At 50.5% G+C, this 27,448-nt stretch overlaps 1 pseudogene; it reads right to left on the bottom strand.

The window, feature by feature from the left end:
* Positions 1–613: 613 nt before the first annotated feature.
* LOC148594871 (scavenger receptor cysteine-rich domain-containing protein SCART1-like) lies at positions 614–26,695 on the bottom strand (annotated as a pseudogene).
* Positions 26,696–27,448: the final 753 nt, after the last annotated feature.

The raw sequence follows: 27,448 nt of genomic DNA, 5'->3' as shown, positions 1-27,448 counted from the left end.
AATGACACCTGACATCCATGATCTTGTGACTGCAATTTAAAGCAGTTCTGACAATCACTTTCCTTTTCAAAACAAGAAAAAAAATCATACAAATCACAATAGTTTCTGTACCCGCAGAGCCAGCATAGTAAAACAAAACCAGGAGAGGAAAATGAATAGAAACTATTGTAAAAACTACAAGGTGTCTCAAAAGAGTTTCCTTGTATTAGACCATGTTCTCAATTTCTTTCTTTTTCTATTTTCGTGACATTTTCTAAATATTTCTGTTATAATCAAGATTGCATAATTCCAAAGTTATTCTTTGTCTCCTGCAAAGTTGAATGTCCCTACAAACACTCCCTCCCCATGCACTGCTAACTGCACAGAGTGACTTGCATCCTGAGGTGTAGAGCTCTCTGGATTGACAGAGGGAAGTATGGTGATGAGCTTCACTGAAAAGCTGCATCTGTAGATGACAGCATTGGCACAATTCTCAAAATAACTGTGATTGATAGAGTGATGTCTTAAAGGAGTCCCTGATTGTCTAGTCACACTACTTTTTAATCCCAGGTTGGCAAATGAAGTACAACTCCATTTGAGGGAACAAGAAGGATGAGGCTGATCTCATCTCCTGCTAGACATCATGAGTGCAGATGTCTGTGTCTAATCCATCTGTCTGGATTTCCCTTTCTGAAGAAGGAAGAGAAAGGTGTCTCATTGGCAGGTATAAAAAGACTCCTGGTGCCCAGCTCATGCTCCAGAAAGGTTCACATGGGTCTAGGGTCACATTTCCCAGTACCACATGGAAACACAGCTACCTCAGGGCATCTTGGGTAGCAATAGAACGTAGTGGCCTCTGTATGTGCGCAAATAAGTGAAGGCCGAAATGCAAACCTCTAATTATAAATGTGAAAGCTATTTTAAGAGTAACTTCGGGGAAAAAGTAAAAAAAAAAATAAAAATAAATTAAAACTTTCACAATTTTGATATTTTGATCAATTTGATTTCTTTCTTTTTTTATTGGCAACACTATGTGATGCACTACAGCAATTACTCTCCTTATGCAACTCTAGTATGGATAGATCTATATTCACAGCATGTCATCAGAATACATTTCCCACCAACACTCTGAATGGAGAAGGTCTGAAGAACTACTCCACCTATATATATTAGTCCCCTCATTCAGATCCTCAATAAAGTTATTAAAGAGGATAACCCCCAACACTGACCTCTAGAGAACACCGTGACCAGTCACCAGCTGGACTTACTTAACTCCAAAGTCTAAGTGGACAACATCCACAGCCTTTCCCTCATCCATTAGGCAAGTCCCTTGGTCAAATCAGCCCAACTCCTGCCTCTCTGAAGTGCCTGCACACTAATGCATGTACCAGGGAAAGCAAATATGAGTCATGAAAGGTCTATGTGCCGTTGCAGAGTTATGATCCCATTTGGATCACTGAGACGTGGTGGGGTCACTCATAGAGTTGATAGGCACAGACTCTTTAGGAAGAACAGGTGTCCAAGGTAGGGAGGAGAGTAGTTCTTCATATGAAACTTCACCTCAAATGAAGGGCACTCTGCTTGTGCTGGATAGATACAGGTCTGTGAACATGGAGACCATTTTCATATTTGCAGCATGTTTGGAGGGTGAAATTCTGCTTGGAGTCCTGGGACACATTCCCTTGGATCTGCAGTTTGGTGCAGCATGGGTCTCCTGTTGGAAACATCACAAATTTTGTGAAAGAGAAATCTTGCATAGAAACCGAGAGTCGCTTCACCTCTCACCCAGCATTGTGTTTAAGCTGGAGGAGTGGATGGCCTTGGATGGTGTTTATAAATCATGGTCTTACTGAGATAATCATCAGGTGCACATAATACTCCCAAACCATAACCGACCTCTTTTGCAGCCTCACTATCTCTGTCAGTCTTTTCCTGTTACCTTTACCTCCCTCTGACTGGTTCACACAAAGTATCTCGGCCTGACACAGGTGCACACAGTCATGAAAAAAGAGAAGCACTGCCATTTGGTGCCTGTGTGTGTGAACAGGAGTGTGGGAGCTCACACCAGACTGCTCACCAGACAAATGCAGGTCTTTTGGAAGGGCACCAGGACATGGCGGCTGCAAAGAAGAGCCCAGGTTGTTTCCTGCGTTGCAGGGACACACTGGGGAAGCTGAACCAGGTCCATCCTCCCAGAGCAGCCCCTCACATCACCCCTTTCCAGCACTGGCTTCTCACTCCAGCGGTGCTGTGGCAAATGGCCATCTCCATTCTCCTGCATGTCTCTCCATGCCCACCATGCTCCCAAAGACAAGCACGAGAGCCCTGGCCCTGCAGTCAGTCAGTCCAGCAGCTCCAGCTGCCCCAAGGTCGGAGCCTGCCCCAAGCTCATGACCTGGATCCAGCCTGTGGTCACTAGCAGATTACACAGGGACTATGAGATTGTTCTCTGGAGTTCACTAAGTTCACAAGCAAATCACTAAGCCCTTTTATTGATTTGGGCATATTTTCAGCTCCATCTTTTCAAGAAGATTTCAGGTATGTGTCTGAGGAGATCCCCTTGTGTTTTAAAGGTGTCCTGCCCTTGCCAGTACTCACAGGAATGCAGTTGAAACATAACCCAAACACCACCAAGTTGTGATTAGCTCTTGGACAGTTTACACACATCAGAGCACAACAAGAGAGTGTGGAAATTAGGAGAAGAGCCTGATGCTGGAAGTGAAAGTGTCTCTAGGAAAACTGCAGACCCCATGCGAAGGCTGCAGCCCGGAAATGCCTGCTGTAGCAATGAGGGCATAGTCCTGAACAGCAGAGGGTCTGTCCCCACAGGTTGCATCCAGACTCTCGTCCTCTCCACTCCCACTCCACTGTGAGCACTGAAGAGGGAAAAGACCATCCCGCAGAGACATCAGGCGGGCACCCTCAAGAAATGAGTGTGAGATCATACCCTGACTCTGGCCAGGGGAGCTGTGCTCTCTTAATCGGCATGGCACCCATGCTCTCAGCCCATCTTGACTTGCCAGAGCCTTTGGTGCCATTGTGGGAAGAGACACAGCAAAGGGAAACTCTCTGCATTGTGCTGAGGGCATCTGAGTGAGCTGAGACTAGCAGTTTATGAGGTCCCCACATCTCTGCTGATGAAGGGAGAAGTCTGTCTTTCTCTTTCAACAAGGTCTCTGGGTCGAATTCCAAGGATACCTGAAGACAAGATGCATGAACCAAAACAATTTTTCCTTTAATAAGAATGTAACAGGGAAAGTCAGTAAAAAATGAACAACAGCCTTGATGCCAGCTACTCTGGGAATGAGGAGGAGATGCACATGGGACACTTACTGGTGTTGACATTGTACATGGTGAAGCAATTTTCTCAGTGCATCCTTGAGCTCCTTGTTCCTCAAGCTGTAGATGAGGGGGTTCACTGCTGGAGGCACCACCGTGTAAAGAACAGCCACCCCCCAACCCAGGGATGGGGAGGAGATGGAGAGGGGCTTGAGGTAGGCAATCATGGTGGTGCTGAGAGAAAGGGAGATTACAGCCAGGTGAGGGAGGCACATGCAAAAGGCTTTGTGTCGACCCTGCTCAGAGGGGAACCTCAGCACAGCTCTGAAAATCTGCACATAGGACAGCAAACCAAAAACAAAGCATCCGAATGCTAAACAAAGACTGAATACCATAATAACAGCTTCCCTGAGGTAGGAGTCTGAGCAGGAGAGCTTGAGGAGCTGGGCAACTTCACAGAAGAACTGCTCCAATACATTGCCTTGGCAGAGTGGTAGTGAAAATGTGTTGGCAGTGTGCAGGAGAGCATTGAGAAAACCACTGCCCCAGGCAGCTGCTGCCATTTTGACACAAGCTCTGCTGCTCATGAGGGTGCCATAGTGCAGGGGTCTGCAGATGGCCACAAAGCAGTCATAGGCCATGACAGTGAGAAGAGACCACTCTGCTGAAAGCAGGAAAAAGAGGAAAAAGACCTGGGCAGCACAGCCCAGGTAGGAAATGGCCCTGGTATCCCACAGATAGCTGGCCATGGATTTGGGAACCGTAGTGGAGATGGAGCCAATATCCAGGACAGAGGGGTTGAGAAGGAAGAAATACATGGGGGTGTGGAGGTGGTGATCATAGACTATGGCTGTGATGATGAGGCCATTGCCCAGGAGGGCAAACAGGTAGATGCATAGAAACACTGCAAAGTACAAGAGCTGAAGCTCCCGTGTGCCCACAAATGCCAGGAGGAGGAACTCATTGAAGGAGCTGATGTAGGACATTTGCTGCCTTGCAGCACTGAGAGGAACTGTCCAAGGAAAAAGAGATGTACAGAAGTTAGTACAGACTTCCATGAGCAGAATTTTCTCATCTTTCTTCCTTTTTTTTTTCTTTTTCCTTCCCTGCAGTAAACTGTTTATCTCTCCCCGTCTTGGCACATCTGTCACTGAGCTCCATGGTTGAGCTGCATTTTGTGCTGAGTTTGCTATGAGGACATAGAAATCATCTGGATTTCTCCCACACTCACAGTGAGCCACTGTGATTCTTAAGAGCAAAAGGAGTCATCATGGTGTTAATGCAGAGTGAGGAGAGCTCCTCTTCATCCACCTTGTTCACATCTGCCCTCTGCTTGTATCTCGAAGGTACAGGACCTTTGCACTCATGTTACCCCAGAAAGAAATGACACCACTGAGCACAGAGGAATCTAGTACCAAAGCGAACATCAGCAAACTCTGCCACCTTCTTCAGATGATCTGAGGATCCGCAGGGTCCGTGTCTGCACTGCATCTGAAGCCCACCCTAGCCAGGCAGTCCCAGGTCAAGAGCAGGTATAGCATGGACAAGTGGGAAACACAGAGCAACACCATGATATTTCTGATGAAGAAGGAAGGGACAGAGAGAGACAGAGGGCACTGAGGACTATGAGATCCTTCTCAAATAGAGACCTGCCCTGCAGGGGTTCTCGCCTTCCATCCAGAGCTTCTCCCTGCAGTCCCCAGGCAGGCTGAGTGTTGCCCCTTGCAGGCAGCAGAGTCACTGTCCCAGGCACACAACACCCTGGAGTGGCAGGGACACTCTGACAGTGTGGCAAGGAATCCCTGCTCTGAACACCTACTGCTCCGCACCAATGAAATGGGGAGAGCCATCCTGGCAGATGCTATCAGCCATGGGATGTGGTAGCTTTAGAGAACTCAGGGTACCTCATGGTCATTGCCTAGCAAGGGAGAGACTTACTGTGTTGGGGGCTATGAAGATTTCTCCACCACAGAGCTCTCAGACATCCTTCCACTTCTGAACATCTTTTAACTTCTTTCTGTCTCACTTGTCTCGCTCATCTTCCTTGTCTCAAGTTGGCACCTGTAGGAAATGCCCGAAGCTCTGCTGTCTTTTGCAGAAGAGCTGCTTCTGGACACAATGCTGCCAGGTTGCTATGAGCTCCATCTCAGGAGCCTGGCCATGCTCAGAAGAGTCGCACAGCTGGAGGCATGACTTGATTTCTCCTTTTGGTCCTTTCTCCTCCTTCTGGGAAATGGTCATGGAAGCAGACTCAACTAATTATCTATGGTGTCCCTCTGAAAAACAAACACAGACTGAAGCCAGCATTAGAAATTGTCTCACCAGAGGATGGTTATCTAGGAAAGGTGGAACTGTCCCACTCTGGGAGGCCCTGTTTCCATCTTTTCATTATATAGGAAACTTTGATGGGGTCAAGGTGTGAGTTCATTTACCCATCCTTCAGGTGAGTTAATCTGAGACAGCATCTCATGCCAGGTTTCGAAGTCCTGTGATGGAATGGCATTCAGAACCCTCTTGCTCACTCTGCAAACTCAGTAGCAAATTAGTGGCAAACTCAAACTAGTGGCATTCCTCTTGCCAAAGCTGTGGTGTGTTTAACATATCTAAATGTGATTCCATTGTCCAGGATATCATTATTATCCCTGGAAATGGAACATCAATTGCCCACATACAAACACAGAATAACACAAAGTATCACAGAATGGTTGAGGTTGAAAGGGGCCTCTGGAGATCACCTAGTCTAACCTTTATGCTCAAACAGGGTCACCTAGAACATTTTGCCCAGGATTGCATCCACGTGCCTTTTGAATATCCTCAAGGGAGGGAGACTCCACACTTGAATACCTGTTCCAGTGCTTTGTTACTCTCACAATAAAGACATTTTTCCTCATGTTCTGATGGAATTTCCTGTGTTTCACTTTGTGCCCATTGCTTCTCATCTTAGACTGAAAACAGTCTGACCCCATCCTCTTGACATCCACCCTTAAGATATTTGTGCATGCCAATAAGTTCCCCTCTCAGTCTTCTCTTCTCCAGGCTGAACAGGTCCAGCTCTCCCAACCTTTCCTGATAGGAGAGATGTTCCAGTCCCTTCAATATCTTCATAGCCCTACTCCAGTAATCCCATGTCCCTCATATCCAAGAGAATCCAGAACTGGACACAGTATTTCACTTGTGGCCTCAGCAGGATTAAGTAGTGGGGGAGGATCCCTCAACTTGCTGGCAACACTCTTGCTAATGCGCTTCAAGATACCACTAGCCTCTTGGCCACAAGAGGACTTTGCTGGTTCATGTGGCCTAGCCTGTTACATAACAGCCTCTAGGGACATTTAAGAGTGTCAATCTGTTGGGACTGTCTTGCAGAACTCTCCTATGTGACCACAGCCAATAAAACTGGTGTGCTCCCTGGAACACTTACTTGGCAATGTGCTCATCTTTTCCCCCCGAGGGGTCCTATTGCAGACAGAGGCCTGGAGAAGGGCAGTGGCCAGCACATCAAGGGGAGTCGCTACAGCCTCAGACTCACAGATGGCAAGGCCACATTTTGAATATTGATCATGATTATGAGCCCTCCAGACCAGGAGGGATGAGGGAAATTTTGGAGGATCCAGCAGGAAATGGCAAGGTGCTGACTGCAGAGCTCCTATGAAGAAGTGTTGGGGCATCAGGACTTTTTTTAGTCTGACAAAAAGGAGACTGAAAACACTGCATCAGAAGGTGCTAAGAGACATGCCCAACATCCTTTCAAGGCATCTCTCATCTACGTCTATTGTCTTTATAATGCTTGGAGATCTGGGGAGAACTGAGATGATGGGACAAAAGCCAATTTTGCACTCACCTTCAAAAATAACCATAGGATGATCTAGGGAACTATAGGCTAATTAAGCACAGTGTGGTGTTTGGGTAATTCTTTGAATCCTCCTGGAAGATATTTCTGGGCAAATAAAGGAGGAGCAGTCAGCGTGGAATGACCAAGGTTACGTCCTACCTACCTGGCTGTCCTGACTCCCTCCCTGCATGCCAGACCTTTTATGATACAAAGACTAGATTTGTGCAGGAGAACAAGCACAGTAAGTGATTTTCTGTGACTTGAAGAAGGTATTTGACATGATGTCCAACAACAGTCTTGTGTTCATGTTAGGATATCATGGTCTGGATGGCTGGACAATCAGATGCATAAAAAGAAAACAAAAACAGTGGGATGATTAAGCTCAGAGAATAGCGGTACCTTGGTTGTATTCAACTAGGACTATGCCTGTGGTGTACCTCAGGTATGTGTCCTGGGACATGAGCTTTTTTCCTCAGCTTTAGCAAAGAATTTTATTATATGAGAGGTGACAGAGTGCTTGCCAAATGTTCTTAAACAGAGGGGACCCTAGGTAAGTTTGAGGGTATGAATGCTATCCAGAGGGACCTTGACAGGCTGGAGCAATGGGCCAAGAGAAACCATATGAGTTCCAACAGGAACAAATGCAAACTCCTGCCCTTGGAAGGAACAGCTCCTTGCTGTGGTCCAGGCTATGGATATCTGGCTGGTAGCAGCTCTGTGCGGAAGGCCCAGTGGAAGATCCTGATGAACCTAAAGTGAACATGTACCCTGGAAACAGGGAAGGCCACATGATCCCACTCTGTCTGCACTCATTAGACTACATCTGCAATTCCAGCTCCTAGTTTGGGCACCCTCTGTCCAGGAAAGACATGGAGAAACAGGAGAAAGTTCACTGAAGGGTCACCAAAGTGTTCAGGGATTTTGAGCCTGGGAAGAGAGGCGGAGGGAATGGGACTTGCTCAGTGTGGAGAAAGGAAGATTTAGGTGAATCTCAGAGCAGCCTTTCAATACCAACAGGGACATTTTTTGAGAGGACAAAGTAATGATCTTCACAGTGGTGCATGGTGGGAGGAGGATTGGCAAGGGATATAAATGGAAACAAGAAAGCTCTCAAGAGGTAATCCAGAGAGGCTGTGTGGTCTTCATCCTTCGTAGACAAGACTTGATGAAGCCCTTAAGCAATTTCACTCTGTCTTTGAGCCATCACTGGAACATCCCAGCATAAGCTTTGTTCCATCCCACAATACCTATAAAACATCCCCAGCAAATTCTACACAGTACCACATACCTGCTTCAATATCCCACAAAGAATTTGCTCTTTTGTAGGAAATCTCAGATAATTTTATCTGCTTGTCACTGGTTGCACAGTAGTGCTTGACCTTCTGTAAGGCTACAGTAGGAATGGTAATAATCTCAATGTCCATTGATCAGTGATCCAAGAGCTCTGTAGGACCAAGTTGCTCTTACTCATGCTAACAAGGAGCCTGCTGGAATTGAGTCAAAGAAAAGGCAGAGTCCTTCACCTGGGGTGGAAGAAACCCAACACCCCTCTGTAAAAGGTAGATTTGGGGCTGATAAGTGAGGAGCATGATCCTCCTTGTCGTGATGTTGCCATTTTGTAATTTTCATGGATTAATCCTCACTCATGACTTGCAAAGAAAAATATGTAGTTTTGGAACAAGAGTCAAAACCAGGATTCGTTTTTCATTTCCAATGATGAGGTTGTCATTTTGTCTGAAAGAATTTTTAATACTTAATCACTCCCTCTCAGGAGTACAGAAAACAGTTGTCTCCTGGTGCCTTGATAGACTGGATCTGGACCAGGTCCACGCCATGGAGCACTGCCCCTTCAACAACTCTGCAGAGATGATGTTGGGGTAGAAGGAGACTCTTGATGTAGGTGCTGCTCCAATGCTCTTGCCCTCCCAGAGGAGTGTGGATGGAGGGGAACAAAGCCCTTCCCTGAGCCATGTCTGCTACTGCATGCAGTACTGCTGTGTGCATCTCCGAAGCCAGCAGCAGAAGTGAGTGGGGTAAGGAAGTGCCCTCCTCTGGGTGATGTCCCCACAACTCTAATTGCTCCTGGGATGTGTGGTAGAGGGGCCATGGAGAGCAGGTAGATCTGATGTTGGTCAGGGAGCTGCCCACAGCCCCTCACCTGGGCACCAAACAGAATCAGAGTTAAGCGCTGTCCATTCTGCCCTGTGTCATCCTCCAAGGAAGAGAAGAAAGGGAATCATGAACAGCCACACATTCCAAACGCTTTCTCAAAGCATCTCATAGTCGCGTTTGCACCTCCTGCTCACAGAGAAGGATCTTTTCAACTCCCAGGAATTGAACTGGGAAACCAGAAGGAAAAGGGAAAAATTCTCTTCCCCACACTGGGGGCAACTGTGTAGGGCAGCTTAATTCTGTGCTGCCTACAAGGGTGGAGGTCATGTTGGTGTCACATCTCTTCCCTGCAGGTCAGCCCTGATGTTCAAAAGAAAATCGAGGAGGACAGAAGCACATGCCATAGCTTATTTCAGTGTGCACAAAGTCAAAAAATAGAAACTGATAACAGCAGCATGGCAATGAAGGGGGCAAGAGGTTACAATGATGTACTGCTAATGATTTCTGCTCTGTTGAGCAGAAATTGGACCCAAACCCAATTCTCATCAAAGATGCTCCAGTGCAAGACCAACCTGGAAGGGCTGTTTTGGAGCAGTTATAGTCCTGCAGTCACACTTCCTACAGTTAAATTTTATCAAGCTGATCCTCAAAAGGGGGAAGACAATCACCTTGCTTGGGTGAACATCTCCTTCCTCTGCCCATTCCTCTCACTCAGCTCAGTCACAACAAAAGCCAGACTTCTCTGGAGGTCCATCCCTGGGGAGCTGTCTCTGAGACAGCAGATCTGCTGGTGGCTGGGACATACACGCTGCTATGGGACACCCTTTCTGGGGCATGTGGCATGGCCAGAAAAGCTGGAGAGCAGCATGGAAGATGCAGGTTTCCTGTTGAACCTAGGCTCAGCTGAGCTGACTTGTTCCATTCCCTTTGCTGATGGGAAGCACAGAAGCAGGAATCGTGCGTGTCAGTGCCAGGTTGTTGTGTCTGTTCATCTCATTACTGAATGGGGTGAAGGGAGGGTACAGTCCCATGGGGCAGTGCAAGAGTCCAGTGACTGTGGGGATATGGGATCAATTCAAACATGTGCCTCATATGCAGATAGTTCTGCCAGAGACTCCTGTGCCAGGTTCAGCCCTTCATGTGCTCACATCATTGGAGTAGAGGACAGTGCTCTCTGTCGAGTCTGTGCTTTGTCCTTGGACTGACTATCCTTGGACTATTCTTGTTCGCTGGAGGGAGCCTGAGACCAGAGACAGGGTGGGAAGTTCTGGGTCACAGCTATAACAGAGCCTCTGATGGGAGAGAGGGGTTCAGCAGGAGATGCCCAGAGGACCTAAGGGGCTTGTGGGGCTGCAGGAGCAGGGTTTCTCCCTCTGTGCAGGGACGGAGTCTGCAAGTTGCTGCAGCTGGGCTGGCCACAGCAGCCTGATGGGTGAGATGTTTTTGTAAGAAAACAGGGTGTGATGAAGACAAGCCTGTGTGCAATGCAGCCCTCCTGGAGGCTTGGGAGTTTCGCATGTCACATCAAATGACCCTAAACACCCGCCTTGAGATTTTCCTCTCAGCATCAGGGTTCTTGGACTCACTTGAGTTTCTCCAGCACTAGAAAGCGAAGTCATGGGCCTTAAAGAACACCGTGACTTCACGTGTCCCACTATCCCCATTCCTTATGATTCCTAATGTCTTACAGATGCTTCTGGAAAACGTCTCAGGAAGTACTGGTGTTTATTCTAATGAGTTTCCCAAAAATGTTCTTCTGTCTCGGTCTCTCTCAATTAGCTTCCTTGTCTCTTCACCAAAGGCAAAGGAAAGGGAAATCATCCCAGGCATTCAATTTGGAGGAAAGGCATGAGTCTCTTTCTTTCTTACTGTAAAGTGATATTTCTGAACCTGTGGGGCCACAGAAAAGAAACAACAAAGAGTAGGACTGGGGTCTGTTCTTTTCAAGTGCACAAAGATTACTTCTCACCCTCTCTTCTGCCCCCTCACTTGAGCTTTCCTGACAGCTCTCTTATGCTCCTGAGCTAAACGTAGCAGGTCATCACATCTGCACATTGCCTTTTGGACATGCCTGATGAGCTGAACTAAACCAAAACTGTGCATCCCCTTTCCCTGAGAGGCCTAGCAGACACCTTTCCACTAGAACCAAAGAGGGACTTCTGATATCTTTCCTGGGAACACAGTAGTGACAAATGCATTGCAAAACTAGAGCATGATGTTTTACAGCAAAGTCATGACAAGGTCGCCCAATGACCACATGAACCCTCAGGAAGGGATCTTTCACACTCCCTGCCCATAGAACTGTCTTTTCCCACAAATGCATAGGTCATACGGATTATCTCAGGCAGTAGCACATACCTCTTGTACCCATTTCTCCACTGTATTCTCCACTTTCTTGGCTGTGGAATAGCCGAGGAAGAATTTCTTGCCCTTCCTCCTGTCCTTTCTTGCCTTCTGTGAGCAAGTCCCATAGATGGCTGGGAACATGCTGAAAAGAGACATTATGGGGAGATGCTGTGAGCACACACGGACTTTGGTCTCCATCCTGCCCTTGAAAGATTCTGCAGTACAAGACAGTTCTGTTGGCTGTTGCCATGAATGATGTGGGCTCAACTGACTGTGTTCACATGAAGACAGAGCGAAATCACCCCCATCTGAAATGCCCAGAGCTGCAATATGTGCCCACAGGAATGCTCCATATGCTCATATACAGACTCTCTCTTGATGCAGCAAGGAGAAGAGCAGGGTTCTTTACAGATGGAGCCTCTAAGGGACACACATACCCCGTCTTGGCAAATGTATTGAACACTGTCTGACAGCCCCAGCTACTTCAAAAACTCAGAGCTGCTTTGAACACGTTGCGCAGAGGAAGCATCTCACCCGCACAAGCACAAGGCTACAGGGTCGTCCTCATCCATTCCTCCAAGTGTCTCACCTGCCATGAGTGGCTTCTCTTTCAGGTTTCTTCCCCTGTTCTTTTAGCACATTGGTATTAGAAATTGTGGGTGCTAGGGTGCTGGGTGGGCAGGCAGTGCACAGAGCCGGGGACAGGTGCAGGCAGCCGCCCCTGAGGGCTTGGCTGCTGCCCAGAACCTACAAGAGAGAAGGAGATGTTTGTAGGGCAGGTCCCCACAGATGTAAGCTCTGGCCCAGCGACCTCTCTTGCTGGCATGCCCAGGGTAGGCTGTATCCAGCGTAGGCAGTGCTGTCTGCCTGCAGCAGACTCTCTCCCACCAGCTGTCCCCCTTCCCGCACACCACAAGTCTGTGGCCCCAGCAGCCATGGGAAGGGTTAGCTGGATGCTGCTGCCATGGCTCTTCCATTCCACGGGCTGCTCTCGGGGACTGCAGCTGGCCAGGCTGGTGGTGGTACCCAGAGCCTGGAGAGAACAGGGGGCATTGGTGAGGATGGTCACAGCACTGGCTCTGTCTTCGGGGCCTCGTGTTCTCTCCCTGTGTGGTGCAGGTGGTGCACAGCCCTGGCAAGGCTATTGCTTGCCCAGCCTTGGCCCCCTCCCACCAGAAGTCCCTTTTCCTGCTTGGCACAAGACTGTGCTCACTGTAGCCTTGGAAAAGAGTCCCCCCGTAGGGGTCCCCCTCGAGATGCTCCAGCCCTGGAGCTCCTGGGAGACAGAGCCCTGAGAAGCATCTATGTTTCCGTGGCAATAACTGCTCCTCTGGGATGTTGAACTCCTCTGAATGCCCAAGACAAACTGTCCAGGCAGCTGGCATTCCTCTCAGCCAGGACTGTCCATGTCCTTCAACAGGTCATGGCAGGCTAATAGAATTGCAATCCCTTGAGAATTCAAAAAGATGACAGGGAGCACTGGGGAATTGGAGAACTTACCACAAGAAGGGCCGCTAGCATCTCCTCGGTCACACTGAGCCTTTTCAGAAAGTCTTTGTAAATTCTAATTTTTACATTTACCCCTTGAATTGCAAGCATGCCAATGTTCTTCAGTACAAATGCGACATTCCTCCCACTCTCGAGGCAGCGACAGAAAACACGCAGGGTCTCTTGGCCACCGTCGTGTTGTGGGGAAGAAAGATATTTTTGGCTATGCATGCACATTTCAAGGGCTCACATAGCTTATGACCCGGGAAGCAGACAAAGAGGAACAAAGTCACTAGCACAGCACACTAAAACACAGCATCAACTGCTCTGTGGTCTTCAAGCAATGAGCTCCTACAGAACTGCATTTCTTGACCTTCAGGGATAAATTGTGTGGGAAGATGTTCAAAGCACTGTGCGACCAGATATGCGAAGGGGATGGCAAAGTAGGACTTCCCTACAGAGTTGGAAAGAAAGGGCCACAATCATCTCCTATGAATGTGTGGCTCAATTGCAGGAGAAGGTGAGGAGGAACAAGGAGAGGGGCTAGTTGCCTTGATGTTTGCCAGGTCCAGGACTAGGGCCAAGCTCAGCCCATTCCACATTGGGAAAGATTTCACAAAGCCATATCACAGGCATCTAACAAAGAAGGGAAAAAAAAAAAAAAAAAAAAAGCATTGCACTACACCTGTCTTGATCCTCCAATCCATCCCAGCACCCTCTGAAGTGCACAAAACATCCCTGCTTTTGGTGCCAGAGGCCCATCTCCGAGAAGTGCAGCCTGAGAAGCTGCCATGCCAGAGAAGATGTGGAGTCCTCACAAAGGGAATACGCACTCCAAACACAGCTCAGAGCTTCTGCTGCTCCACACCTATCAACCATGTCCTCTACAGCTGCACTGTTCAAAGGGATGACCAGCTATCACAGAAAAACCAGCCTCTGAAGGGTTTTCACATGCACTAGGGTCCTGGTCTCCATTTCAAGGCTCTGTACAGCTGACCTACTTCAAGGTACAAGGAGAAGGGAAAAGCCAGTATGAATGCTGCTATTTGCCATTACAGTCTTGCAGCTGTAGCCTCCTGTGAAATCAAATCAGGGAGAGAGGTAGTATAATAATAATTGCCATGATGATGTCCTGAGAGCTACCGACTAAAGGTGTTTTTAGAACCTGGTGCCGGAAGTCTGGATCTCTAACAGTCACTGCTGGACAGCAGTTATGCCCCTAGTAAACCCCATCCTGACTGGGGCTCAGCACCGAGGTGGGCACTGCCTTGAGGCTATAACCTTTACCTGCACCCCCAGCAGGGATTTGGACCCCAAACAGAGCTATTAAGGCATGGGGATCCCACTACGGGGTATCTCGGGGAAGAAACAGGAAGCAGCAGTTGGGGTCCTGCAAAGAACGCCAAGCTGGGCTAAGGTGAAATCCAAGTCTTCCTTTCCAGCACAGACATCTCCAGTAGCTTCTCCAGAGCCCAGCAGGAGCTGCAGGGCCCCTCAGCCTCCTTCACACAGGTCTTGTAGCCTTCCAGATGCAGCTCTCATGCAGCAATCCCCTCGCTAGGGTCACTGCCAAGGCATTTGCACCCAGTGAGAGGATGGTGCTGTGCACACAGCATCCCAGGGGCTCATCCCACGGGCGCACAGCGCAGGTGGCTGCTGTCACTGCAGGAGGAAGCGCTTACCACTGAGCACACCAAAACATCCAGCAGCTCCTTGGTAGCCACCACAGCACTCTTCTGGCTGCTACAACCACTGGCTCCTTCCCTTGACACTTCCTTCAGCCACAAAAGCTGCAGGAACCTCTGTTCAGCCATGGCCAGCCTGCAAGCGGCTTTTAGACCTCATGACTGCAGCACCCGTGGGTCTGGGGTGGATGGGAACTGAGCAGGGCAAGAGGCAGCAGTCAAGAGAGCTCAACATCTCCTAGCAGGAATGGCTCTGAACAGAGTGAGCAATTGCTGTCCCAGGTGCTTTGGGCCACTGAGATCTGTGCAAGATGTAAAAATATAAAATGCCTTAAAATAAAATTTCTAAATGCCGTGGGCCTGAATATGTTTTTTTTTTTAATGTGAGTAGAAACAAAACAAACAAAATTCAAGTAGGTACTTGTCCCTGAGCAGCCACTCAAGGATAACTGTGCCCTTGAAGTGTCTCCGATAAGCCGTGTTTGCTCACAGCTGCATGCACAAGTTGCCTCTTGAGGGAGTTGTCCACTCTGTAGAGCTCCCATGGGCCTGACCAGGGGGTAGGAGTGGGTGGAGGGGTAGAGCCACCCAAACACCTGGGTTCCCTCCAGCACCTGACAGTGGTTAGACAGGGGGGCAGAAGCAGCCCCTTCCATACAGGAGTCCTGACTGGGCAGAGGGCTGAGAGCTGCCCAGGGATGGCTCCAACCCAAACATGGCCTGGGCAAAGCTTGCCAGGCACACACATCTTAATGGTAAATGATATATCAAATGTCCTCTGCCTGCTTTGGATTTCTCTCAGAGAGTCTTGGCCTCTCTTGGGCAAATATTCCCCCATTACGGCAATGCATACAATTCATTCATTATTTTCACAGTAACTTCAGAATAAAAATAATGTCACAGCTTTTTTAAGTACAATAAATAATTCAGCACTTTTTTAAATTCAGTTTTCCAGTAGTAATGCACAAAGCAGAAACAGGCAAAAAGAAAATCTTCGCCCTGACTGATCCTGTCTGGACTGTGTCCAAAGCAAATATTGAAGTCAGCACTGGGTGGCTTAAGTCTTTTATTAAGCGATACATAACAGCTCCCTGTGCTACGGTAAGTGTCCCATAAAGATAAGAGCAAACATGCATCCTGTAAGAAGTAATCTTGGAAAATGACCTAGAGTGTTTCACTAAAGAATCTGACCATTCTCATGAATCATGCCTCAGTGCCTCTCATTTATCTCTTCTCATCTAGAGAAACCTAGACAAAGTCTGCCTGAAGTCGTGACAGAGACTGTATCATGATGGCAGCAAAACCAGTGTGACAATGGGGTTCCCTGAAATTGCGGACTGGAGCTGGGCACTGAATTCACCTCTAGCAGTTGCCTCAAGCCCCACAACCCTTCGCCTTCTAGACTCCTCCTGCATGGGGCACCAGGAACCTGGACCACCTCAGCACCTCTTCTTGGTGTCCTTTAGCTCCCTTGTCCTTGATCTGTCTCCTCCTCCTCTCCTGGTGTTCCCTAAACTCCTCCTTTTGGTCTCCTCCAGGCATCTCTTTCCAGGCTGCCCCAGGCCTGCACCTTTCACACCACCAGTGTTCCCCAAATCCACTTTCTTTGACTCAGCTTACTAAATCCCATCTATCCAGGCCTCCAGCATCCTCGGCGTGACTTCCCCCATGCCTTTGCCCTCAGCCCACCCTAGTCACCCTTCTTGACCTCCTCAAGTCCCTTCCATTTGAATCCCAGTCCTTTCCCTACTCTCTCCCCAATCCTGTACCTTTAGCACCTCCAAATCCAGGCTCCACCATCACCATTCCCTTCCCTTTAGGCCTCACGTAGACACATTCCTTTCTCTGGGGGTTGGCAGATACCCTCCCTGTGGGCCTCCAAATCTCATCCCCATCCCCATCGCTGCTTTTGTTTCCAACCAGGCACTAGGGTCCAAGTGGACCTTTGGAAGCCATAGAGTTGGCAAGGCAGGGAGTTCCTATACCCAAATAGCAGGGATGTTTTGTGCACTTCAGAGGGTGCTGGGATGGATTGGAGGATCAAGACGGGTGTAGTGCAATGCTTTTTTTTTTTTTTTTTTTTTTTGTTTCCCTTCTTTGTTAGATGCCTGTGATATGGCCTTGTGAAATCTTTCCCAGTGTGGAATGGGCTACTCTTCAAGTTTTCTCAACCTCTCTACATGGACACAGATTTTGGCTGGCTATACCAGAAAATACAAGGATGGCAGAAGACACAAACTTAGAAGGTGGAAAGAGAAAAAAAAAAAAAAAAAAAAAAAAAGAATCTAAAGTTAAGCAAACAATTGATCAGGAGCATTTTGGGAGTGCTTCCTAGATGTTCTGCATCTGAACCATTGTTAATGGAGTAGTCCAAGAAAGCTGACCTGCTTCCACACACAAGGGGAACCTGTCTGCAGATACAGATAGAGAGAGGGAAGAATCATGGACTCCTTTAGGGTGGAAGGGAGCTCAGGAGCTCTCTATCCCTATCTCATTGCTCCCTCCACGGTCAGCTCTAGGGCCAGCCAAATTGCTCTGCTCTTGATCCAGTCTGATCTTGTAAATGCCCAGGTGGGGAGACTGCACAGCTTATCTCCCACTTATCCTCCCACCATGCATCAGGATGAAGATCTCACCTCCATCTTCTTGATGACCTCCTTGCAGCAATGGAAGGCCCTCCAAATGAAGTTCCTCCAAAGCCACTTCTTCTACAGGTTCAACAAGCCCTGTATCTTCACAGCCAAAGTGCTCCAGCTCCCCAGTTATCTTGAGGGCCCTCTGACATATTTTCTCCCAGTTACCAACCTTTTACTTCTCCCGAGGACTCACACTGAATGCAGTATACCAGATCTGGTCTAGGGAATACTGATGAGAGCAGGATCAGCATTCCCTCCAGCTCCGGGCTCTCTTCCTGCTCATAAAGGCCTGGATGCTTTTGGCTTTCTTTGCTGCCAGCAAAAGCTGCTGGACCACATTTAGCCTTCTGTCCACGTCTTTTCTGCAGATCTGCTACTCAGGCACTCAGGACCAGGCTTGTTACAAGGCCCCAGCTTGTAACAGAGCAACTGTGGTGTGTTTTTCTGTCCCTGGTACAGAACCTGGCATTTTGTGTGGTGGGTTTTCTGAGGGTTCTGCAGGTTCTTTCTCCTGCCTGTCTAGGTCCCTCTGAAGGGCAGCCCTTAAGCATATGCCTGGTCTCTCCCTTGCAGTTTCAGGTCATCTACAAACACGGCAAATATTGCCTCCTGTGTGTCACTAATACACTTGGTAGAAGGAGTCACATTCCTGGAACCAACGTTTGCTCCATTTCTCTCTGGGCTCCCCATGAGGACTACGCATTCATCACTGCCCTCTGTTCCTGACCATCCAAGCATCTTTCTATGCATCAGGTTGTCTGCCCCTCTAGATGGTAAATCCCTAAGCTGCAGGCCAAAAAATATGGTGGGAGATGATGTCAAACACCTTGCTAAAGTCAGGATAAAAGATGTTTGCTCTTCTCCATCTACAAACGCACCTATTTAATCACAGAAGGCAATCAGGCTAGTGAGGCACAATTTACCCTGGGAAAACCATGTGGACTCTTCATGTATATGGCCCAGAAACGTGATGTGAGAGGATTTACTCCATTGCACATTCCTCATCAAAGTGAGGCTGAATTGCTTGCAGATCCCCATGTAGTCCTGTGGGCCTTCCATGAAGAGGGATGTAACATTTCCTTTTTTGCAATCATTGGGACCTCTACCAATCTCCACAAGCTTTCAAAGATGATAGAGAGTGGCCTTGCTATGACAGAGTCAACTCTAAAAGCATCCTCCTATGCAGCCCATGCAGTGCCATTGATGGTCATTGTATAGTTTGAGTTCTCACAAGGTAGTCCCTCAGTAATCTCAAACCCTGCTGGTTGTTTTTCTCCTCAGAGTCACGATTCCAGGCACAAGAGACTGGGTAACGTTTTTGGTGAAAACTGAAGGCAACATTGTGATGAATTCCTCAGACCTATCTACATTTCCTGCTCCCTGACCACTCAGCACTCAGACCACCTTCTCCTTTTATTCTTACTGAAGCAGCAGCAGCTCATCCTCATGCCTTTAACATCTCTTGCCAGTGTCAATCCTAGGGCAGTGCTGTCTTCCCTAACACCATGTCTATGTCACGGTTCCGATGTGACACATTTCCGATGTGCAACCTAGAATCATAGAATCATAGAATGCTTAAGGTTAGAAGGGACCTCTAGAGGTCATCTAGTCCAACCCCCCTGCACACGCAGGGTCACGTAGAGCATGTGGAACAGGACTGCGTCCAAGTGGGTTTTGAAGATTGCCAGAGAAGGAGACTCCACAACCTCTCTTGGCAACCTGTTCCAATGCTCTGTCACCCTCACTGTCAAGAAATTTTTCCTGAAGTTCCTGTTGAACTTTTGATGCTTCAGTTCCTGGCTGTTTCCTCCAGTTCTGTTGGTGGCCACCAGTGAAAAGAGGCCAGCACCATCCTCCTCACTGCCTCCCTTGAGGTACTTATAGACATGGATTAGATCCCCTCTCAGCCTTCTCTTCTCCAGGCTGAACAGGCCCATCTCTTTCAGTCTTTCCTCACAGGGCAGATGTTCCAGTACATCTGAGCAGAGGGGCAGGATCACCTCCCTCCACCTGCTGGAGACGCTCTTCTTAACTCATCCCAGGATCCCGTTGGCCTTCTTGGCCATGAGGGCACACTGCTGCCTCATGGTCAACTTGTTGTCCACCATGATGCCCAAGTCTTTTTCTGCCAAGCTGCCCTCCAGAAGGTTCATCCCCAGCCTGTACTGGTATACGAGTGTCTGGGGTTATTCTCTCCCATGTGCAGGACCTTGCACTTGACCTTGTTGAACTTCATGAGGTTTCTCACCGCTCAGTTGCCCAGTCTGTCCAGGTTCCTCTGGATGTCAGCACAGCCCTCAGGGGTATCAGCTACTCCTCCCAGTTTCGTATCATCAGCAAACTTGCTCAGGGAGGAGGAGTAGCCTCATGCTGTCTCTACAGAGACAGCCACCAATGTCCTTTTTGGCCCCAAGTCAGTCCCTGCTCTGAGCAGGGAGAAGCTCCCACGGCTCTTCTCCCCAGGGAGCTCCTCACTCTCTGCCAGACTGGTCCATAACATGGCCTTGCCCTGACATGGGTGAACAGGGCAGGACAAAGGGAACAGCCCAGATACTGACTCCCACTCTGAGAGACCCCCTGCCCTGAGCTCCTCTTGGCACCACTCCTGCCCCACAGCCTCATCCCAGCACTCTCCAGAGGGCAGCCAGCAGCATCTTTCTACGTTTCCTGCTGCTCCCATCTCCCCCAGCACCTTGCTGCCATTTCTCTTCTCCCCCATGACCACCTCCTCCCGCATCAGCACTCCCACAACTCCTGCTTGTGGGTGTCCCACAAACAGACAGTGAAGGAACAGGGAATAGAGAAGGCAGGACCCCCTCCCTAGCTCCTCTGTGCCCTCACACACACCCCACAGCCCCCACAGGGCTGCCAAGAGGCCTCATCCATTCTGGCACCGCTGGGGAAGCACCCACCTCTGCGCTCAGCCCTGGCTCTTTGCACTTGCCCTGTCAAGACGGACAGGAGCAGGCAGAGCAGGGCTCCCAAGATGATGCAGATGACAACAGGCATGGAGAGTCCACCGCTCTGCCTCACACGCCTCTGGGTGGGATCTGCATGGGCAGCAACACGAACAAGACAGGCCCTCACTTGGGGCACATGGGGACCCAGGGACACCCCAGTCCTGACCCCTCACACATGGCAGGGCTGGGGGGCCCTGTCCTGGGTCGTGGGGCAGCTCTCACATTGCTGAGTGACTCACAGCCCTCCACAAAGCTGCCTGCTCTCACCCCTGGGCCTCCTCTCTGGAGCCCTGCAATGCAGCATCGGGCCCCTTCCCTCAGGCTGCAGGTCACAGCCTGGCACCAGAGAGACCCAACCCAGGGAGGAGAGCAGGTTACCTGCTCACGGGGCTGGTGTTGTCATCCTGCATGCCGCTGCAGAACAAGGAGAGAGATGTGGCTGTGCCTGTGGATGTCTCCTCCAAGTGCCATCAGAACAGTCCTTCTCTGGGTGCCCATGACAGGCTCTGGGGTCTCTGCTCTGGGCCACCGGGAGGACAGCACTGGCAGCCCAGGACAGGCATTCGTGGGGCTGCAGAACCCCACAGGCAGAGGCCTGAGGACACCATGCCTCACAACATCTGCTCCCCACCTGGCACCAGGCATCCATCCTCTGCAGAGACATCCTTGCTCTGAGGAGCTCTGGGGCCCTAGGAAAGCCCAGCTGGGAAAACATCCCCCCCAAAAAGGGGACCAAGCACTGCCACTCACTGGAGCACTTCACAGCAGCATCTTCCTTGTGCTGGCAGGCGCCGCTGTTCCCACACTGCACCTTGCATTCTCAGAGAGACCACTCTGTCCCTCTGCACTCCACTTGCTGCAGCCAGATGGGACCCATCCCCTGCCCAAATGCAGCCTCCCCCAGGACAGACATGGCAGGACCACAGCCCAGCTGCCTACAGGCCACCTCGGCGTCCTTCATGTCCCAGGAGTCGTCACACACCATCCCCCAGGCTCCGTGGTGCCAAAACTCCACCCTGCCCAAGCAGCCGTCCTCTCCTCCCATGACACAAATCTTCTCCATCTCTGGAAAACACAGAACCCTCCGTGTCACTGGGGTAGTTGAGAGAGCCTGACCAGGTGAGAAGGGCACACGGAGCAGCAGTTACCTGTGCAGCTTGTAGAGTTGGGGCACTCAGCCGCTAGGGCTGGCGGGGTTTCTGGTCGTCTCCCTGTGCAGAAGGAAACACTACAGTGAAGGAAGGTGCTGCTTCATGGGGGCCATGTGGACAGGATCAGGACTGACCCGTGCTTGAACCTCCTAACACCTCCCCCTACTTATGTACACAGCTGAACCCCTTAATAATGCAGTGTATAACAGTGCTGAGCTCCAGGGTTACCCTGGCTGCTCATCCCAAAAGGTTTCCTGGTTAATAGAGGAGCAGGAGCATGTCCCCAGAGGGAGACTGTTCTGAGCTCTGATGCCAGCACTGCCCTGGGCACGGCCTGGTTCCTGCATAACCTTGAGCCACGAACACTGCGTTCTCTCTCTGCCTTCCCATTCCCTCAGCAAACCATGGCCATGAATGGAATGCTCTGCATGGATTTCCCAAGCTAAAAGGTCCTGTTTATAGGCAACATCTGGGTCCTGTTTATGGGCAACAGAGAGCAACCGGCACCTCTGAGAGGTGTCCAAGGTGAGGTAGAGGAGACCAACAAGGTGAAGTGGAGGCTCCATGTGCCTCTTCCCCTCGTTGCTCATGGATATGTTGTATTTGTGTCACTGACAGCAGAATGGTCTGAGATGGAAAGTAAAAGCCACTCCAGACCCCTTCTCAACATTGCACTTTGCTGAACAGGGAGTTGCTGTGAGCTTTGCACCCACGTGGCTCCAGCATTACCATTGCAGGTGATGTGGGTCTCTTCTTTTTGGTCATCACAGCACTGCGGATTCCAGGGATCAGAGAGACACTACAAAAAGGAGCTGCTCCTCTTCCCACACTCAACATGATCCAGCCATGTGTGGCCAGATACCTTGCCATATGGCAGGTCTGTTTCAAGGAACCCTCCATCTCTACAGTCCAGCTGTTTGCACACCAGAGACACAGTGCTCAAGAGTCATCGAGTTGGAGCAAACACTCCCCCATGACCCGTTGTAGAAAACCTGCAGGCACCCAGAGCAGCCATCACTGTTCTCCAGCCTCAAGGCCACGTTTCTGGAAGGAAAAACACAAAGCTGGGGGGAACAAGCCGATCCTGGAATGAGCAGAGAGAAACCTAATAAGAATTCTCCAGGGCATTCTACGGCATCCCTGAGTAGGGAGGGTTATTCTAAGAAGCAGGGACTCTTCTAGACATCCCAGGGCTCAGATAGTCAGAGGGCACTGCCAGCAAGACACTGTTTCACTAAGGGAGCAGAGAGAAGCATCCAATGTGCAGCACTACCCTCCCCCTTGATCTGTGGGGACACCTGTCCTCTCCCTATGCCCTGAGTAGGTCCAGCGGGGACTGTGCATTGGCGTCCCCAGGACGGAGCAGGAAGGGGGCTCAGGGTAGCCAGGGACAGTTCCCTTCTCCCTCGTCCCCTCCACATGAAGCACAGGCTCCCACCACTGCCCACACAGATCTGAGCAGACAACAACTGCATCCTCTTTGTGCCTGCAGTTGTGCTGCCCCCAGGGCCTGGCCGGGCAGTCCCAGAGAGCAGCTTCATCCCCAGAGCACTTCACGTCATCCAGCCAGATCTGCCCAGAGCCTTCCCCATAATGAGCAGAGCCAGTGAAATTCACAGCCACCCCGCAGCCCAGCTGCCGGCAAACAACGGTGGCACCCAGCAAGTCCCAGGAGTCATCACAGATGGTCCCTCAGGTGCCATTGTAGAAGATCTCCACTCTCCCAGCACAGCGCCCTGCCCTGTGCACCAGCCGGACCCGCCGGCTCCCTGCACCCAGGAGAAACCCGGCTGTCAGGGGCTCACAGCCTTGGGAAGCACAGCACATTGGGGACCATCAGAGCAACTCACCCGAGCAAACAACCCCCACGTCCTCAGCAATTCCTGCAGGCACTGCTGCAGGCAGGGAGGTGTTGCAGAGGGTCAGGCAAGTCACCTTCCCTGCACACTCAGGGTCTCTTCTGAGTCCCACCAGGCCCGTCCCTCGCTCAGGCTTTGGCGAGTTGTAGGCTTGCTCTACCTCTCCGCACTGGAGCTGCCAGCACACCACGCTGGCATCGTTCAGGTCCCACTGGTCATCCAGGACGCGGACCCACATCCCATTCAGAGGCATCTCCACTCACCTGTCACAGCGGCTCCCTCCACCAACCAGACGCAGGGATCCAGAGAGTCCTGCTTGGAGAAAGAGGAAACACCCTGAACCCTGCCTTGTGTCTCCAATTCTCATGCCTTTGGATATCCTGTAGCTCACCTACCTGTATGTAGCTTTCTGTGGCATATCTAGCTCCCTCTCAAGGATGGGAGTTCTCTAAGGCATTTTGTTTTCTAGGCCCTAAACCTTGCTGAGTTCTAATACCGTCTCAGTGACAGAAACGGGAAAACATTCAAGGCCAAAGCAAATCCTCGAGCCATTAGGTATGCCCTTAGTGATGAATCCAGAGCAGTTTCAGAAGGAGGAAGTGATGGCCTGTACAAGGCCTGGGTGATAGGATGAGCAGTAGCCTTGCTCCATCTCCAAGCCGGGACTGGCCCTGCTGGGACAGCTCTGCCCTTCTACATCCCTATGCATCTGGGATGTGGATCTTGTGTCCTTAGCAGGAAGCAGAGGGATGAGAGCCTTTCTTACAAAACAAGGTAAGTTTGAGGCTGATACTGACAAGGAGCAAGGGCAAATCCCAGCCCTGCTCAGCCTCAGGGATCACTCCTGCTGGGTGCACTCATTTGATCAGGGTCTGCAGGTCTTCTCGCTGGTCTGGGATGGGGATATGGGCTGCTGGAGGAAGCAGAGGATCTTTCACAACTGCAGGGAGTGTAGCTGTGTCCCACAGTTCCCTCCTGGAGGGAGGAGCCCAAGCCTGGTGGTGTCGCCCAAGGCCTGAACCAAATGCCCTGGAGCAGCAGAGATGCCTGCTTTCTGCTCAGCTCTCATCTCCCCCAAGGAAACGTGCTCTGCATGAGCAGGAAAAGCTCTCTGAATCCCTCCATGGGAACCCATAGTTTCTCCAGTAGGAAATTCAGTTTGTCATTGCCAAGGGCTCCCCTGCTTTGCATTTCTATGTCACACAAAAGGGGGAAGTTGAGCTAATCCTCCATTTTTCCTGAACTCACCTGAGCAAAAAACTCCAGCATTATTGTCAGGAGAGCATGGGGACACCCCCAGAGCAGTCACAGGGCACTGTCCCAAATGGGATTCAGTCCCATTACAGTGGAAAGTGTCTCTCCAGACAGGACCGGTTCCTCTCCCATAGTGCCCTCCTGCAGAAAATGGACTCAGCAAATCCACATTTGAGTTGATGACAGAGAACATAAGCATCAGAGATGTCCCAGCCAGAGTCACAGAGGGTTCCCCAGGTCCCTTCCACCTCGATCTCCACTCGTCCTGAACACTCCACGCTGCCATTCACCAGCCTGAATCCTGGATATATTACAAGGGGAAACGAGGGTCTTTAGAGAGCATCACTTTGTTCCCTAGCTCATTATCCCAAGAGAGAAATGCCACAGAGATTCAATTTCCTTTGCTTCCAGCACTGCAGGATTGCAAACAAGAGCTCCATTCCTCCTGCACTCACACCATGCTCAGCAGGATCACTTCTTTGCTCTCCTGTTTCTTAGCACATGGCTAATGGGTGGCATTTCACACCTCCTCCCCGAATGCTCCTGTGCAGGTGACACCAGCATGTTTTGCATGGCTGCAGGTGTGGTTGCTGAGGGACCCCCTGGGGCAGGAGGAGAGAAAGGGCTCATTCCACACACACTGCAGCTCTTCATCCCAGATAGGACTGACCCCTTCTCCAAAGTGAGTTCCCCGACGGACAGACAGGGCAGCGCCACACTGCAACTCCCTGCAGATAACGCCAACAGCTTTCACACTGAAGTGGGAGTCACAGACTGTTTTCCACTGGTCTGTATCTCTGATCTCCACACATCCTGAACAGGAGCTGTTTCCTCCAAACAGCCGAACAAATCCTGGGGAAAAAAAATTAAAAAATAATAAAAAAAACTCCCACAAAGACAAGGAATTGCCACAAGCTTCTGGCAGTTACATACCATGGCAGCCATATCCAAATGATCCTATTAATGTCACACAGCAACTCTCAGTAGGTTCTGATGACACAAACCCTTCAAGACCCCCTGCACCTCCTCTCACACCCACACAGTGCTCCGGAGCTTGTCTCAATCACATACCCATAGCCACAGGCATTGCTCAGGGAAATGCTGCTGCCCCACAGGCTGCCCCACTGCCTGGCACAAGCCCCCAGCACCACAGTCCTAACAGTTTCTGCAGCCTGTTCAGCCCTGCAGAGCTCAGAAACAGCCTGGGGAATTGCCTCAGAACAGCCCAAAATGCTCCCTGTTCCCAGGGTGTCCTGCCCTATCGATTGGGGGTGTCAGTGACACGGACCCAGCAGGACCAGCCTGAGCCTGTGGTGGTGTGGGAGGGAGCAGAAAGCAGCCCTGCAGACACCAACCCAGAGCTCGTGGGGGGCTGATCCTTGTGGTGTGGCCTTGGACAAGGGGTGCCCTGCTCATCCCCCTGTTTTTGTGCCCTAGACTATGCTCTTGTCCCCCTCTGAAAAGCCCCTTTGTGTCAGCCAAGGCACTCCTGTCTGTGAGGAAAATGACTGCAGGAGCCTCAGACATCTTTTTCCATAGCCATGGGGTGCCAAGAAAGTCATCCTGAGGTCTGGGGCACAGGGACATCCAGCACTGCCAGGAATGTCCTGGCAGAACCTGAGGAGATTGGTGGAGACCTAGAACCTGTAGGACAGGGTGGGGGATTCATTTCTCAGCCTGAGGCACCCCCTAAGGTTGGGCTGAGCCCCCAGGATCCTGATGGGGTCTGTGTACCCCATGGTGGGCTCACCTGAGACTTTCCCCATGGACAGCAGCAGCAGCAGCTACAGAGGACAGCGAGAGTGGCAATGTCAGCACCTGAGCTGGTACCCACGCACTGCTCCTTCAGAGCACAGCCTGGTTAGTCCCCTGATCCCAGCCCTGCTCCAGATGTGAGGAACTCGATGACTCCTTACCTGAACAAACAACTCTGGCGTCCCAAGCATGAAAGCAGATATGGTTACACCAACCATCATGTGTGCACTCAGACAAGGCAGTCTCAGTTCCTTGACAGCTTACAGAGTCCAGCCAAATCTGGACCCAAAATATCCATACAGAGGGGCATGGAGATCAAATCCACAGCCCAGCTGCTTACAAACTACAGCAGCATCTTCCATGTCCCAGGAATAATCACCACACACGGTCTCCCATTGGCCCTGGTGTTTCACCTCCACTCTCCCAGCACAGTGGCTGTCTCCATCCTCCAGCCTCACCTTCGCAGCACCTTCAAACACAGACATGGGGCCAGTTAGAAGGGCACTGAGCCCAAGCAGAGTGACTGTGTAGGGTCCTAGGGCTGAGTCCCAGCACCTGGGTTGCGAGACATCTCCTCTCTGCAGTCTTGGGATGCCCAAGGACCCGTTTCCTTTACCCCGATCCACCATGGGTACCACTCAAACGCACTCACGACCTGCACAGCTCTATGGATCCCCAGGGAGCACTGAGATGATCCCCATTTTCCGTCCCAACCCTCATTCCCTCCTCAGTCCCTGCCCTTGGCCCTGGGGCAATGAACAGCACAGAAACCCTCCTGGGAACCGCAGGGTTGGCTGTGCCCTGAGATCACTGAGTGCTGCAGTCATCAGCTGACCCACCGCCAGCGCCAGGGCCACAGAGCTAGGGGAACAGGATGTCCCCGAAGGGTGGCAAGGACATGGTGCCTATAACACCCAGGCAGAGGAGCCCTGGAAGCACTAATACCCTTCTCCCACCCAGAGGTCAACAGGGTCTTGACTTGAGCACTTCTAACCCTTTTCTCACTGCTCTGAGGGAAGATCCAACATTTCCAGGGGGATCCCAATGGCCTCACCACTTACCTATTGGCCTCATATCCATGGGTTAGGGAACAGGCACTTACCCCAGCACAGCTG

The sequence above is a fragment of the Tinamus guttatus genome, unplaced genomic scaffold (genome assembly GCF_059628265.1).
Source record: "Tinamus guttatus ecotype Peru unplaced genomic scaffold, ASM5962826v1 Tinamus_guttatus_pri_ptg000190l, whole genome shotgun sequence".
NCBI classification, from domain to species: domain Eukaryota; kingdom Metazoa; phylum Chordata; class Aves; order Tinamiformes; family Tinamidae; genus Tinamus; species Tinamus guttatus.
Note: the sequence above shows the minus strand (reverse complement) of the source record. Positions and strands in the feature narration are given on the sequence as shown.